The sequence below is a fragment of the Anabrus simplex genome, chromosome 1 (genome assembly GCF_040414725.1).
Source record: "Anabrus simplex isolate iqAnaSimp1 chromosome 1, ASM4041472v1, whole genome shotgun sequence".
NCBI lineage: Eukaryota > Metazoa > Arthropoda > Insecta > Orthoptera > Tettigoniidae > Anabrus > Anabrus simplex.
The window spans coordinates 406,334,004-406,349,559 of record NC_090265.1 but is presented as its reverse complement, the minus strand read 5'-3'; the positions used below and the strand labels follow the sequence as shown (position 1 = coordinate 406,349,559).

Here is a 15,556-nt window from a genome sequence, read left to right as displayed (position 1 = left end):
ATGGACACTGGAACAATGACGTAACGTGATATGGTCGGACGAATCACGATTTCAACTGCACCATGCCGATGGGAGGCACCACGTATGGCGCAGACCACATGAAGCGATGGATCCCGACTGCCTCGAAGGTGTGGTCCAGGGCGCTGGTGTGTCTGTTATGGTCTGGGGTGCATTTTCCTGGTATGGAATGGGCCCCCTAGTTGTTCTGGAAGAGACTTTGAATGGTACGCGGTATGTTGAGCTGATCGGACACCATCTCCACCCATTTTTGGCCTTCCAGCGCCCAGACGGTTCTGCGGTGTTTCGAGATGATAACGCGCCGCCACACCGCTCCCACGTCGCCCGGGAATGGTTCCAGGAACATGCAGCGGAGGTCCAACGACTGCCATGGCCACCCAGGAGCCTCGATATGAACCCTATCGAGCATATCTGGGATGTCTTGGAACGCAGGCTCCGTGCCATGGATCATGCACCCACGAACAGACCAGCATTGGCAGCCGCTCTACAAACGATTTCGTGCCAGCTGGGTCCAGAGGACTACCAGGGACTTGTCGACTCACTTCCACTGCGTCTCACTGCAGTTCGCAGGGCCAAAGGAGGCCCCGCACGCTATTAGGTGACTATCCCATGACATTTGCTAAGTCAGTATAGTTCTCTGTGGAAGCTTGCGACCAGCACGATGTCATCAGCAAATCTTAGATTTGTCAGTCTCTTCCTGTTTATCTTTATGCCATACTTGTAGTCCTGTTTTAGTTTTCTGAATGTATTTTCCAGCACGCAGTTGAATAGTTTGGGGGAGATGGGATCGCCGTATCTTCTCCCCGCCTTGACGGAAGGGTTGTCCCTCTTTCTCGGTCTTCACTTTGGCGACGATCTGAACGTAAACTTTTTTCCAAAATAATGATGAATTTAGAATCTATGCCTTGATGCTTAGTGCCTGGAATACATTTGCATGTTCCGCCGAGTCGAATTCCTTGCTGCAATCAACGAAGACTATGTACAGCTATAGACTAAATTCTTCTCTCTTCTCAATGATTTGGTTGATGATGTGAATGTGGTCTGCAGTGCTAAAGCCTGAGCGGATACATGCTTATTAACATGGCTGGTTCTCATCCACCCGTTACCGGGCGAGTTGGCCGTGCGGTTAGGGGCGCGCAGCGGTGAGCTTGCACCTGGGAGATAGTGGGTTCGAGCCCCACTGTCGGCAGCCCTGGAGATGGTTTTCCCATTTTCACACCAGGGAAATGGTGGGGCTGTACTTCAGTTAAGGCCACGGCCGCTTCCTTCCCACTCCTAGGCCTTTCCTATCCCATCGTCGCCCTAAGACCTACCTGTGTCAGTGCGACGTAAATCCACTAGCAAAAAACCCTATAGGTTAGATTTTCTTTTAGTTCTCCGCCTCATATGTTGCAAATTACCCAAATTTAGTTCATCAGATCACATTTATGATAATTCAACAGCTTATCAAATTTGTTGTGAGGATTTAATGTTGCAGGAGAGAGAGAACTTTCGTACGTAATTTTTGCATGAAATATAGGCTTAAGGTGGTACTGCACATCTTCCAGGTACATCCTATAAGTATATGGAATGTATACTGCCGGTAGTTAAAAGTTTGGTATGTTTGAACTTATGCCTTTCATGTCGGCATGCACTGATGCGGAGAAGGATGTCAGTAAACAATACTTATCATTATTTTATGTTATTGTTAACTTTGGTGGGATTTGCAGTGGTTCAAGAATATGCATTGGATAGGATAGTTCCAATCAGTCCCAATCACTAACAAATATGAAACAGAGCAGAGGAAAGAGACGGCCAATAAGGCATTACTGCACCGCCAGCCATACAATGGCTCGAAATGGCACTGCTTTCCTTGGCTAGAGATCAACTAAAATACACAGTATATAAACTTGTGCTGCATATTGAAATACTGCCAGCAAGCTTACACTAAAGTGACAGCTTCTGCAAATAAATCCTGGATGAAAATTCACTTGGCCGAAATCCATTGTCTGCTACGACATTGACTAGGGAATTCCCTCATCTGCTAGCAATAACATCTCTGTAAGAATCTCAGCACTGGCCAAATGCTATTTACCCTCGATTCCTGAATTTAAGTTTCCATTACAGGGCCCACAGCACAACTAGAGGAATTCTTCTTTGCACGGGAATTTTCTGCCTGTCACAACACAGAGAAAACCACAGCAAGAGTAATGAACACCACAAAGCAGCGTAAAAAACTAGCAACCCGCGACCTAAATAAATCTACCAAGCTCGATAAATATTAACTACCACAGTAGCACGTAAACTATCACTCTCAGACACTGTCCATTTTTCGTGTTTTACCCTCTTATCCTGCAGAGGCTGACATTTTCAAACATATTTCTTAGCTGCTACTTGTGACAGAAGACAATTTTGCTTTACTTCCCACCGATACAGATAGGTCTTCTGGCAACGATGGGATAGGAAAGGCCTAGGAGTGGGAAGGAAGCGGCCGTGGCCTTAACTGAGTACATCCCCACCATTTCCCTGGTGTGAAAATGGGAAACCACGGAAAACCATCTTCAGGGATACCGACAGCAGGATTCGAACCTCTATCTCCCGGATGTAAGCTCACAGCTGCGCGCCCCTAACCGCACGGCCAACTCGCCAGGTACTTATGACTTAAGAGGAACCTTGCAATTAACTTAAGTTTGTAACTTTTCTAAATATCGTCGACCAAAATATATATTTTTTAGATTATTCACAATTATATAAGTCAGGGCTGGCTCTATCAAAAAAGCTATCATAACGTAAAGTGTTCAACATTTCTTTGAAATACATTGACAATGTGACTTTTCCGTTCCAAGAACTGTGCAGAGAAAATCAAGTAGCACTTGGATGGTGCAATGTAGACAGACAGACAGACAGACAGACAGACAGACAGACAGACAGACAGACAGACAGACAGACAGACAGACAGACAGACAGACAGACAGACAGACAGACAGACATTGAAATGGTGTTGTCTAAGGTCTTTATATGACATGGAAAGGTTTTCTAGTCAAATAGAATGATCATTTTCACAGAAGAAGATCAAGAGATTTAATTTTCGGCCGTCTAGAATAAAAGAACAAGAGTTCTCATCCAAAGATGAACTCTGGATTATATAGAAATGAAACAAAATAACTCCATTTAACTACCACCATTAAATGTTACTGGTTTCGAACTGCTCTGAGTTATATTTATCCAGCAGTAAACGCTACGTTAAGTTCCCCGCAAAACATTTTTCTTACAAGAAAAAATCAATAAAAGTCTACGCGTCCATATGTCGTCTATTTATTTCTTATGACCGGACCAGCTGTTAAAATAAAACCACTACTCGCATAAAATCAAACTGGCTTGGAATTGAAGGAGTCATGGAAGTGATATATAACAGCGATGATATCATTAAGTGATTTTTTCCTTTGCAAGAATTGTGCAGACAGGAACAAGCACTGTATGGTGCAATGTACAGTCAGTACGGTGAATGAGGGAAGACATCTCTTCATTCTTTTGCAAAATTCTGCAAGCGATCGAAGACAGGACGGCCAAGACCGCCGAGAGATTAAGAAAGTCCCTGAGCTTCCTCAATGCTTTAAGAATTATGCTCTAAGGGCCGTTTAGTGGAGTTCAAGCCCACCTGATGGCCATGATCGTTAATGTGTAAAGTCTCTAAGGTTTGACACCGTGGTTAGCTGATTCGAGTCCCACTGGTGGAAAAAAATCACCACTAGAATGTTGGTCGGCAAGGTAAGAGAGGTATAATCGCTAGATTGCGTGCCAAAACCGTGGATTCGATTCCAAACCTCTCCGCAGAGTTCATTTGGAGTGAGAGCATATGATGCTGTTGATAGTGAGTCGTTTGTCGGGTGGGGACGTTAAGCCTCGTGCAGACATCTCGGCGCTATTCGACAGGAGTGGGATCTGAATCGACACCGGGTTTCACCCTCCCCCTTCCTCTTAATCATAATCATCTCACACCCACACGCGTCAAATAGAAAGACCCGCTCCAGGAGAGCCGAAAATGTCCTCAGACACTCCCGGCACTAAAAGACATACGCTAAATAAATAATATGGAGCACTCATGATTTTATTTGCGGAAAGAACATCCTAACTTATTTGTTCGTTGGATATGACCTCAAATGTTGATTACTCTTCAAATTTGTTTACCTGGCTGCACTATACATCCAAATTGCTCGTCTGATTGTCGCCTTTAAAACCCTACAAATCACATCCGAAGATTTCACTTGCTTTCTCTACGTATATCGCAAAACTTCTAACTTAAGTATACTGTGATTTCCCGCCTCTTAGCCCCCTGTGGGTGGGCGCGGTAGAATAACACCCACAGTATCCCCTGCCTGTCGTAAGAGGCGACTAAAAGGGACCCTAGGGGCTCTCAACTTGGGAGCGTGGGTTGGCGACCACGGGGACCTTAGCTGAGTCCTGTAATTGCTTCCACTCAGGTAATTGGGAAAGGGCAGGAAGAAGATAGTCTAAATCTGTCTTCCTTCGAAATGGTTTTATACAAAATCTGCTCGGCCCAATACCGAACAACTGATAGGCTACCATTAGACCTCTTATCCATTCTTACTGCCAGAGCTCGATCTTTATATACTTCGCTATGTTGGTGACGAATCTCAGTTTCGATACAGTGGTTATACACATCATGAGCACTGTAACTAAAATTTCAATTTTATTATGCTTATTTACATGCCTAATAAAGTTTTCGTTCACTTGGGCACTTACTAAAAGGCATATTCTCATGTCGTGGTTATTTCGTTCGTCACTTACCAGGTGGAGATGAAATAAAAATACTTGACAGAATGTGGAAATCACAGACAGGAACGGCTGATAACTCATATTTCATCTTTAATTACTAAATTTGGCGATAACTTCGAAAATTTAAACAAATTTAAAAAATCTGGAAGTTACCACCAGGAATTTTCATAAATTAATACATATATCTTTCGAAATAGTCCGCCTCTGTGGTGTAGTGCTTAGTGTGATTAGCTGCCACCCCCGGAGGCCCGGGTTCGATCCCCTGTTCTGCCACGAAATTTCAAAAGTGGTACGAGGTCTACAACGGGGTCCACTCAGCCTCGGGAGATCAACTGAGTAGAGGTGGGTTCCAGTCCCACCTCAGCCATCCTGGAAGTGGTTTTCCGTGGTTTCCCACTTCTCCTTCAGGCAAATGTCGGGATGGTACCTAACTTAAGGCCACGGTCGCTTCCTTCCCTCTTCCTTGTCTATCCCTTCCAATCATCCCATTCCCCTGCAAGGCCCCTATTCAGCATAGCAGGTGAGGCTGCCTGGGCGATGTACTGGTCATCCTCCCCAGTTGTATCCCCCTACCCAGAGTCTGAAGCTCCAGAACACTGCCCTTGAGGCGGTAGAGTTGGGATCCCTCGCTGAGTGAGGGAAAAGGGACATAAATAATAATAATAATAATAATAATAATAATAATAATAATAATAATAATAATAATAGAATCTTCAAGTACCTTTGGGAAAAGAAATCAACTACCACCTGGATTCAAGAAGTCAAGAAAGACCTGGAAAGGAACAACATACGAGAAGAAGAATTATTGGAAAGAAATATTTTTAGGAAGAAAGTCTTACAAATGGAAGGATTCCAAGGGAGGAAGGAAAAGAAAACAGGCACAAAGTGGACTGAAGACAGGAAAAAGAAACACAGTGAAACAATGAAAGAATACTGGAAGAAAAGGAAAGAACTAAGGAGGAACAATTGAAATTGTAACGTGGTCCTTAGAAGGCCGGAACGCAAGAATAATAATAATAATAATAATAATAATAATAATAATAATAATAATAATATGGTCTCAGCTGCAATGTTTCAGATATTTTGATTTGGCCCCATTTAGGCATCCTATGTGTCAAGATAAACAGGTCGATTTACTCTTCCACATGGCACAGAAGCCAGAACTCCATAGGCCGCCCATAATTTCACCAAAGAACTCTTACATGCCACCACCATACGACATGGCGTGCCCAATTTTCTGCTCTTGAAAAACCCGACTACCTTTGCTGGGTTTGAACCTGCGATCTCGGGATGTGGAGGCCGACACTCGACAACTGATCCATAGAGGGAGCTAGTTTAACCACATTCCAGTAGGAATAACAAAGTTTACTATACCCCTGTGGGTGGGGGCGATAGAATACATCCACGGTATCCCCTGCCTGCCGTAAGAGGGACGCCCCAAGGAAATCTTTCATTCCCATGCATTTTATGGCCCTTTTCTTTCTTTCGCCGATACCTTCATTTTTGAAGTTTCGGACTTTTTCCTCTGAATAGTGTTAAAAGAGGATGGTTGCCTAGTTGTATTTTCTCTTAAAATACCGGTCACTACCACCAAGTCTACGTCTTCTGCAATCAATATTTATGTCAAATAACATAACATTCTATCGGGAATAGCCAACGGCTGAAGCCGTGCTGAAACACCGGATCCCGTGAGATCCCCAAAATTAAGTAACATTGGGCGTGGTCAAGATTTGGATGGGTTGCCACGCGCTGTTGTTGGGGAGTAAGGGAATGTAGGAGCGGAAAGGAACTGGCCACCCTACCGTACGTAAACACCGGCTCAGGCACACCTCTGCGGAGGTTCGGACCTGCCTTCGGGCAGAATACACCCTTACCTTACATATCGGGAATATGGTGGGGAATGATTATAAGGCATGTCGACCAAACACAACACAAACTTTATACGTATTTCAGTCATTAAAAAACAAAAAACAAAACAAAAAAGCATGCCCAGCAATGAACGTAATGTAATGTATAAATATTACTCACCAGCACCAATGCCCGCCGTCTTCCATTAACTCATTATTTCCGTGTCTTGTTAGTTTTGCCGATCTGTTGTTCGCCAATGTCGATTGAAGATTGTGGACTGCATATTGCTTTATTTTACAGCCGATGGCACCGTTTATAATGCATTATTGACTGAAGATCGAGTAACTGAAAAGGCAGAAATAATACATTTTAAAACAAACACTTTTGAGAGTATTGTCAATGATTACAACTTTTACCTGAAAGAAAAAAAGTACTGTAAAAGATTTCTAATGAACAGTATTAAGGAGCTTGGGACACACTAATGCAGGGTACATTTATGTATAACTATTGGCATGTAAGTAGGGGCTGCCTGACCGAGCGGTAAAGGTTCACCCGGAAGGACGCGGGTTCGAATCCCCGTCAGGAAATCGTAAAATTTAAGAAACGAGATTTCCACTTCCGGAGGTGCACATGGCCCTGAGGTTCATTCAATACCAGGTTAATTCCTGGGGGCAAAGGGGGCCGGGCGAAGAGCTAACCACTCTACCTCATGAAGTGCCGAGGTTACGGATAGTGGAAGCCTTTACCTTCCACCCCTCCAAGGGCCTTCATGGCCTGTACGGAGATGACTTTGCTTTGCTATTGGCATGTAAGTACCGTAGACGAAGTGGTTAGCACCACTTTCCAGCCAGTATCTGACTCACGCCGACTTGAAGTTAATCTTACTCATATCCACGACATAAACTTAGGTAGGACCGAGAATAAATTCACGTTCAGTTATAAAAACACGCTGTGGTTGGAATTATATACGTAACGCTAAGTTTGAACTAACACTCAACTAAATTAACATTTTCTTCACGTACAGTCAACAACATGGAATCATGCCGATGCACCTAGTTTCCAACAGTGTTTTCTCGTATCCAATGTTGGCAGAACGTTTGTTGGCCACACCAGCCCCTTGATGAGCATTACTAGTCTCAAGTAAACACTAACTTATGGACGAGGGTCAGCTCTTGGTAAGAGGTGAAAGGGGATGGGGAGTTACGAAATACTGGACCTCAATGTTTGAAATAGGTGTAACTTGATCGTTAAAACTCTACTGCCAATGAACACACGAAATTACTAGAACCCGATACGAGTCTGGCCCTGGGTGGGGTAGAGGCGGTGTACTTAGTACCTCCCATTACCAGCATAATCCATTGTTTATATATCGGCAAAATTCCATGCACTCGACTGTACACTCTTTTTTATATAGAGTATTACCAACGAAGAGATCTGGGGCAGGTCTTTCGAATTGATGTTCATGGACGACCTGTGTGACCGACAGGATGGGGCCCTACCTACAATGAAATCTAGTGCCCGAGTCAGGGGAATTAAACAATGAAGGTTAAAATCCCTAAGCAGGCCGGAAGTCGAACCGTGAACCCCTTGAACCAAAGGCCAGTTAGCCACGGAGCTAGACATTGTACGCCTGAGGATGACGCACGTTAAAATCCTCACTCGGAAAGAAGTTTAGACAACCTCGGTATATATAAAACTAAAATCCTCCTATAAGGAGAGCGGTAGCCGAGTGACATTATCACTAAGGCAGCTGCACTTCGAATCCAGGCAAATACATGTTAGATTAAAAAAATAAAGTCACGTCCTGGAGGTTTAGAATTCAAGTAAAACTTGACGTCTATGCCTACGACCATAATATCACGACCTTACTTGCTCGCTCAAATCTTTATTAAGTCTTATATGCCAAGCACTTCGGGTAATAAGAAATCTCCATTAGCTAAATGGAAAGTATGATGCTTAAAATAGAGTTCCAGCTTATTAGTTCGTGTCGAGTACATACAGTACCTGGCAGAGGGTTGTTAGTTACAGAGCAAAAATGGCCAACCCGACACCGGTGAGAACTGAACGCACAACCTAAGATTTCGCGTCCAATGTTCTGCCGATTGAGCTGCGGTGGCCTCGAACATTCAGTGATCTGATCTACAGGTCTGGCACTATGAAAGTACGAAGGATATGGGTTTGGCTAGGCAGCCACGCCGCCTCATTCCCTGGATGCCCCTTCATCAAAAGGGCAGTTAAGGCACACCACAGACACTCACAACACTTACTCACTCACAGCACACCAGTCCCTCCACCCTCGAACCCAGGACCCTACACCCCAGAACAAACCATTCAGCCAAACCAGGACATCTCAACCCTAATCAACCTTTTACTTCTCAAACTCATTACAACCCAGAACCAGATTCCAAATCCCATGCCCACTAGACAGCTCATCGTTAACTAAACCCCCCTCCCGCCAAGAAGAACCATGCCAAGTACTATTCCTCACTTCCTAAGCACTGGAACTCGGGTACAGCCGAGGCGGTGTGCCAACAACTGCACATATCAGATGCTAATTACTTTTCAAAATTTAACACCTAAATGCTGTTTCTTCACTTAACATCCGCAATAGCTACTATTTTATTATACAAAATAGTACGCTGCGAACGTAAACACGATGTAGCGTTGCAGATCTCCGAAAGCAACACCAGCTACGCAAGCCCTAAACTAATAGGGTGAGCAACATCGTACACACAATAACTGTGCTAGCCATGATCACTGAATGTATATTTTGCCAGGCAACCAACACACTTACAACACTACCACTCAGACGCACCCCCCCCCACACACACACACACACACACACTGACAGTTGAGCAACATCGAGAGTGGTCACCCACTGGATGGATGACCGCAACACTCACACGTACTATACAGAAACCTGGGATATGGGTTTGGCTCGCACCGATGTCCGGTTGGCCATTCTGTACCTAGCATCTCTTCGGCAACTAACGTACAGGTGAATCTAAATTTGTATCACACACTACGGGTGGGGGGGTGGGGGGTCGTATGGGGGAGACCGAGTATATAACATTTTGAATAGCAACCCATATCCGGAAACGGTACCCTTTACCCTCCACAAGTAAAACACCACCACGCGTTTATACGTCCCGAGTCTGCAGGGTCAATGAGTGGAGCGGAGTACATAAGTTGTAGTGTTTCTACGTCCACACACAAGAAGAGTCGGATTTACGAAACCCCGATGGAGTCGGAGGAAGATCTGCTTGCGCAGGATATCGCAGTGGCAGATGTTCGACCAACAGGTTTACGATATTAATAACTGGTTAGACAAAAGGCACTTTTGGGTTTAGGGAAGGTTACTCCACTGAAGCTCAACTTGTAGGATTCCAGCAAGATATAGCAGATATCCTGAATTCCGGTCAGATGGACTGTATCGCGATTGACCTATCTAAGGTATTTGATAGGCAGATCGTGGGAGGCTACAGGCAAAACTGAGTGCAATTAGACTAGATAAAAGAGTGACCGAAAGGGTGGCTCTATTTCTAGAAAATAGAACTCAGAGAACTAGAGTAGACGAAGCTTTATCTGCCCCTGTAATAATTAAGAGGGGAATTCTTCAAGGCAGTATTATTGGACCTTTGTGTTTTCTTATATATACCAATGATAAGTATATGTAAAGAAGTGGAATCATAGATAAGGCTTTCTTCACACGATGTTATTCTGTACAGAGTAATAAATAAGTCACACGATTGTGAGCAACTGCAAAATGACCTCGACAATTTTGTGAGATGGACAGTAGGCAATGGTATGATGATAAACGAGATTAAAAGTCAGGTTGTGAGTTTCACAAATAGGAAAAGTCCTCTCAGTTTATGCATTTATGGGGTGAAAGTTCCTTTAGGGAATCACTGTAAGTACCTAGGTGTTAATATAAGGAAAGATCTTCATTGGGGTAATCACATAAATATGATTGTAAATAAAGGGTACATATCTCTGCACATGGTTATGAGAGTATTTAGGGGTTGTAGTAAGGATGTAAAGGAGAGAGCATATATGTCTCTGGTAAGATCCCAACTAGAGTATGGTTCCAGTGTATCGGTCCCTCACCAGGATTACTTGATTCAAGAACTGGGAAAAATCCAAAGAAATGCAGCTCGGTTTGTTCTGGGTGATTTCCGACAAAAGAGTAGCGTTACAAAAATGTTGCAAAGTTTGGGCTGGGAAGACTTGGGAGAAAGGAGAAGAGCTGCTCGACTAAGTGGTATGTTCCGAGCTGTCAGTGGAGAGATGGCGTGGAATGACATCAGCAGACGAATAAGTTTGAGTGGTGTCTTTAAAAGTAGGAAAGATCACAATATGAAGATAAAGCTGGAATTCAAGAGGACAAATTTGGGCAAATATTCGTTTACAGGAAGGAGAGCTAGGGATTGGAATAACTTACCAAGGGAGATGTTCAATAAATTCAATAAATTTCTTTGCAATCATTTAAGAAACTGCTAGGAAAGCGACGGATAGGGAATCTGCCACCTGGGCGACTGCCCTAAATGCAGATCAGTAGTGATTCATTGATTCAGGTGTTTTTGAGCGACTGTACCGGAACATGCTACGTACGTTCAATGATTGTTTCGAAGTGTGTGGTCACCAGATCCAGCCATTCTCGTAAGTGGCCACAGAAGTATTGCAAACAATAACGTACGTACTCTGCTCCACCCATTTAAACATATGGTGGTGTTTTCTTTGTTACTGGAAAACGGTACGTTTTCGGGCATTGGTTCCTATTCAAAATGTTCCCTACTCCACCACCCACTCCGTAAAACCCCTGAATATGAATTTAGATACACACTGTCTGTACTCGACACGACCTCATAAGCTGAAAGTCTATTTATTTCAAGTACAAAATAGAGCAAAATATTCAATTCGAAAAGATTATATTTCATCTTTTTTTTTTTAATGATGTTTGAATGTATCTACCGATCATAGTCCAACGCTGTAACAAATCTAGGTACGTCACTACGTGTTACATGTTTTTCCTTGGTCTGAGTGGAAAGATGAAACATGTTAATTACCCAAGAATGAGTATCCTCTTAACAAGTTAAAAGGTCACTCACTAACCGAGCGATGAATATGATATGTTCGAGGTGGTTAAGAACATTTTAAAAGTCAATTTATTCTCTACGTCAGGGCCTCTCAAACGCCCAAAATCTCACGCTTGCAAATCGAGGCGCAAGAGCTCCGTGCACTGTGCATCGCTCCCGCTCGGCACGGCTCGTACCAACGCTTCGTCTCTGGGCTACTCGGCTAAGCTCGGCTTAACTCGGATCAATTCGGCTCGGATTTGGAGCGCTACGCAGCAAGTGAGGAAGAGGGAGACAGGGGGAGCGAGCGTGACAGGCGTGGGGAAAGAGAGAGACAGCGCTATTGCTCCAAATCGAGGAGTGGGGGTCTGCACTCTGGTCAACCAAGCGAAGTCGTCTTTTGCACCGTGCACAGCGCATGCACCCTGAGAGGCCCTGCTCTACGTCCTATTTCTCTCAAAGGGGTCATTAATTCATTGCTTTTAGATACTCCGATCAGCGATACAACTTGGGAATATTATCAGTAGATCACCCAGGAAGGAACGTGGTCATTTTGCGTGACGGATAAACATGAAATCAGGAAAGGAGAAAGACACTGCTCCAGCATTTCCCTGAGCTTGAAATATCAAAAAATATGGAAAATTATTTTTGGAATGCGAGAGATTAAGCTCGGATCTTGAAACAACCATCCCTAGATAGTTTCTCAATAGTGGAGTGAAGAGAACACGTTTTAAACTCGGAACTTTAGACACACTTCCGGAACTCTCAAAAAGTGGATCAATGCTGTCTGAACTAATTTTACCGAGTTCATTATATTTGCTTTGGTTAAACTTCAACTGTTTACTGTTTGTCTAATATTTTGCAATGGCGGTAAAAAAAAAAAACTCAACGGAAGAACTGCACCAATTTGCATTCTCTCTAAATGTAGACGTTAAAATACAAGTATTCTGCCCGCGGCAGACTTTTATCCGGTCCGCCCATTGAGAATAGAAAACTTGTACCTGCAGCACTACTGAATAATATCCACCCTGAGCATTACATCCAGTGCAGGCATTCTTGTCGAAAACACACTAACAAAGCTTCTCATAACACATGTCAGCCTATACTGAGTCTTACAAGCTAACGATTATTGAATTCACTGATTGTACGTAAGCATATAATTAATTCGTATTGTTATTGTTACTTCAAATGGCTTGGAATATCGTGGTCAACAGTCTCGTGTGCTTAATGTGTGAGCACTGTGTGACCCTGCTACCTGAGTGACGCAGGTATTTGTAACTTATTACTTATTATATAAAGCAATTTATTGTTTTACCCCACGCGCTCCACTCTATCTTTAATAGTTCTGCAACTTTCTCTTAACATTAGATTAACTATCAATAAATTTGTCACCCTTTTTCATTGTTTACCGAGCGAGTTCGCCGTGCAGTTAGAGGCGCGCAGCTGTGAGCTTGCATTCGGGAGATAGTGGGTTCGAACCCCACTGTCGGCAGCCCTGAAGATGGTTTTCCGTGGTTTCACAGCAGTTAAATGTAAGGCTACGGCCGCTTCCTTCCCACTCCTAACCCTTTCCTATCCCATCGCCGCCATAAGACGTCGGTGCGATCTAAACTAGCAACTTGTAAAAGAAATTCCATTGTTGCTCCACACAACAAGTAATTCTTGTCCCCCTTTGACCTCTAACACCACACTATACCTCTCAATTTTCTCTCTCTCTCTCTCTCTCTCTCTTCTAGTAATGGTCTTATGGTCTTACATTCGGATATGGTCGTCTGTTTCTCAATCTCTCTCATTATTGCAGTTTCTTCATTATTCAGCCAGAGGAATTAACCAGACGTAGTTAAAATCCCTGTCTGAGCCACTCTATTACTACTACTACTCTGAGTGAATCACCTAAGAGTACTACCACGAATGTTTCCAAAACAAGATGTGCAATAGACCCGCTGTTTTCACAGAATGGAAGTACAGTCGCTCAAAAACAGAAAGAGCACGTCAGAGTATAGAGGAGGAGAAGAAGCATTCTTACTTTCTTCCCTGCGTTTTTTTATTTTCCTCGTCTACTTTCTCGTATTCCTTTCTCAGAAACAACTGAACGATTTTTTTTTTTTTTTTTGGTGTGTATCCATACGGTTTGTATCTACATGGAAAGTGAACTGCTTAAAAGGCCGAGGGAGCCACATATACCCTAGTAGTGGTCGCTCAACTGGATCATAGTCCGGCTCCATGGTTAAATGGGTGGGTGGCATGCTGGTCCCGGGATCGATTCACGGCCGGGTCGGAGATTTTAACGTTCATTGAGTAATTCCTCTGGCTCGGGGACCGGGTATGTGTGCCATCTTCACCAACATTAGAATTGATCATAGGGCTCCATTCTCACAGACGCGCAAGTCACCTGTAGGCGTCACTTCGGAAGAGCTGCACCACACCTCCCCGGAGGCCATAGGCCATTAAACTGGAGAAGACAGCGCTCCCAGATGGAAATGACGGTATTTCACGAGTTATTTGCACTGGGACCCTATATCAAAAGTAATTGTGATTCTAGTCTACATCTTTATTTTATTTGTGTTACAGGCATTGTTCCATTTTAAAAATATAAACTTTGTGCTCGAAAACCACTTTCCGAGCTTTGTTGGAACCACCATCTGGGCTACACTTGAGAGCTACTGTATGAACAATTCTGTGAAAACAGCGCATACATTGCACATCTCGTTTCGGAAACATTCCCGGTAGTTGTTTTAGGTGATTCATCCTGTATTAAAAAAAAAAAAACGTTATTTGTTTCACGTTCATTCAATTACTACAGGATTTAAGATATGTCAGCGTGTGAGAAGCTTTTCCTACACGACGTTTTTAACGTGTTGGAAGGCAACAATATAGAGTTTTCACATTTAAATACCCTTAGATGCCTTTGCTGGCGGGATCTAGTGTTTTCAGTGCACTATGTCATCTGATATAGGCTAGAACAATTTTGTTATATACTGTACTTTCATTGATCTGTGTCAGTCTCATCGTTGGCTTTGATAATATGAAAGTGACTGAGGTATGAGCGATGCTAGTAATGCCATTCCTTATGCAGCCTGTCCCTGCTATGAATGGTGTGAAAATGTTGCCCATAGGATCGGTTGATCCATGCATTTCAGTGGGCTTAAGAGTACTAATATGTAATAGCAACGGAAAACTACCTCACTCCTCATTTCGCTAGTACGCCTCTTCAGTGATGCCTAGGCCATCTATGACAGCTGATGGCGGAGCTGTTGAGGATCCAACCAGCCTTACGGCTGAGGACTGAACTTATACAGATGACACTGACCTCAGCGGTGATCGATCAACTAACTAGGGAACAGAAGGAAAACTACTAACCTACTACGCGACTGAGGTCGGCTACTACTACTGCGTCTATTACTACTACCACCATACAATCGCAGTAACCTTATCAAAATATTTTAAACAATTTTCATGAAAACATCATTCGATGAATAAGCTTTTTATAACGAAACTAACTTATAAATGAAAAATGTGGTGTATAATCTTTTATCAGCCGACTACTCACTCCGTGCTAAAACTTTCACTTCCGTCGAGTATCAACTATTAAGCTACTGTCACTACTGTTTTATTCTAATAAACAGTTATTATTTATCCTAAAACATTTAAAATGCACTAACATATAAATGAAATGAAATGGCGTATGGCTTTTAGTGCCGGGAGTGTCCAAGGACAAGGTTCGGCTCACCAGTACAGGTCTTTCGATTTCACTTCCGTAGGCGATCTGCGCGTCGTGATGAGGATGAAATGATGATGAAGATGACACACACACCCATCCCCCGTGCCAGCGAAATTAA

At 43.4% G+C, this 15,556-nt stretch overlaps 1 protein-coding gene across 1 annotated transcript in view; it reads right to left on the bottom strand.

Moving 5' to 3' along the window:
- The window catches only part of LOC136866650 (homeobox protein PKNOX2), a 621,923-nt gene that overhangs the window by 372,647 nt on the left and 233,720 nt on the right, over positions 1-15,556 (bottom strand). The window contains exon 2 of the mRNA XM_067143772.2: positions 6,823-6,987. The gene's annotated coding sequence lies outside the window, so the exon portion shown is untranslated. The remainder of the gene's footprint in view (positions 1-6,822; positions 6,988-15,556) is intronic.